Source organism: Mesocricetus auratus, unplaced genomic scaffold (assembly GCF_017639785.1).
Source record: "Mesocricetus auratus isolate SY011 unplaced genomic scaffold, BCM_Maur_2.0 Super-Scaffold_4256, whole genome shotgun sequence".
Taxonomy (NCBI): Eukaryota; Metazoa; Chordata; class Mammalia; order Rodentia; family Cricetidae; genus Mesocricetus; species Mesocricetus auratus.
The window spans coordinates 111,741,356-111,742,456 of NW_024429182.1; positions in this window are offsets into that span (position 1 = coordinate 111,741,356).

The following is a 1,101-nucleotide window of genomic DNA, read 5'->3' on the forward strand; positions in this document are numbered from 1 at the left end:
GCTGAATGTGTTTTTATATTGTCTCCTTCACATACTGTCTTCCAGTGGGTAAAGAAAGAACCTTCTCTTCTCCTGGTGGGTAAGGGACCAGGGTTCCTTTTCTGTTGGTGCAAGCAAGTCTAATACTCTGGTAGCTTTCCTCTTCCTAGTCCTAGTGCCCTACATGGACAAGGAGACTAAGATGCTGGGGTGCATTGGCTCCTTCCAGGAAGGGAGACTCGATGGCAGTCCCCAGGCATAGGAAGGTAGAGCAGAAACAGTTCCAGGTTTATCTAGTCTATTTGGTGGAGAAGGATACTAGAATTCTGGATGAATTGACTCCTGCTGGGATGCGAGCTGCGGTGGTACTTCCCAGACAGTGGAAGGTGGCCAGAAATATGCCCTAGTTTACCTGGACCTTTGGGTGGAGAAGGGCACGAGGATGCTGGAGTGTATTGGCTCCTGCTGGGATTGAGCTGCAATGGCAGTCCCCAGGCACAGGAACCACTAAGGAAAATTTTCTTTAAGCCTTGACTGTTACTATTCACCCACGAATTTGATATGGGTTTTATATAAATCATGTCTGAGTTCATACAGTTGTTTTGATGTAACTTATTTTTTAGGGTTTGCTTATAAAGTATCACAGAGTCATATGTTTTCACATAGTTGTTCTAAACCATTGAGGACATATTAGAAAAACATATATTCTTTCAAAGTAAAGAATATATAAAATTATCATGAATAGTAAATGTCTAAATTTAAGTCTTGGTCCAGGTCCTTGTACTATGTGAGGGAGCCATGTTGGTATCCAAGTAACATGTTATCATAAGGGGTGGCCTGAACAGCTATCCTGGACAATGGTGACATCCTTGCTGGGTTACTGTCAAGGATCTTGTCTGAGCCCTTAGTCCTATGGAGGCCAGGATCTATGTTGATGTCCCTGGCCCATGTTGCTGCTATGGGCCACATGTACAACCTGTGACCACATTGGTATCTGAGGGCTATGGGGCTACAGATGTCACTCTGACTTTGGTGGCTGGTGCTGTCACAGAATTATCTGGACCAGGGCTGTAGTCAAGGGACATATCTGAGTCCATGACCCTGTCCCAGCCACGGTGTTTA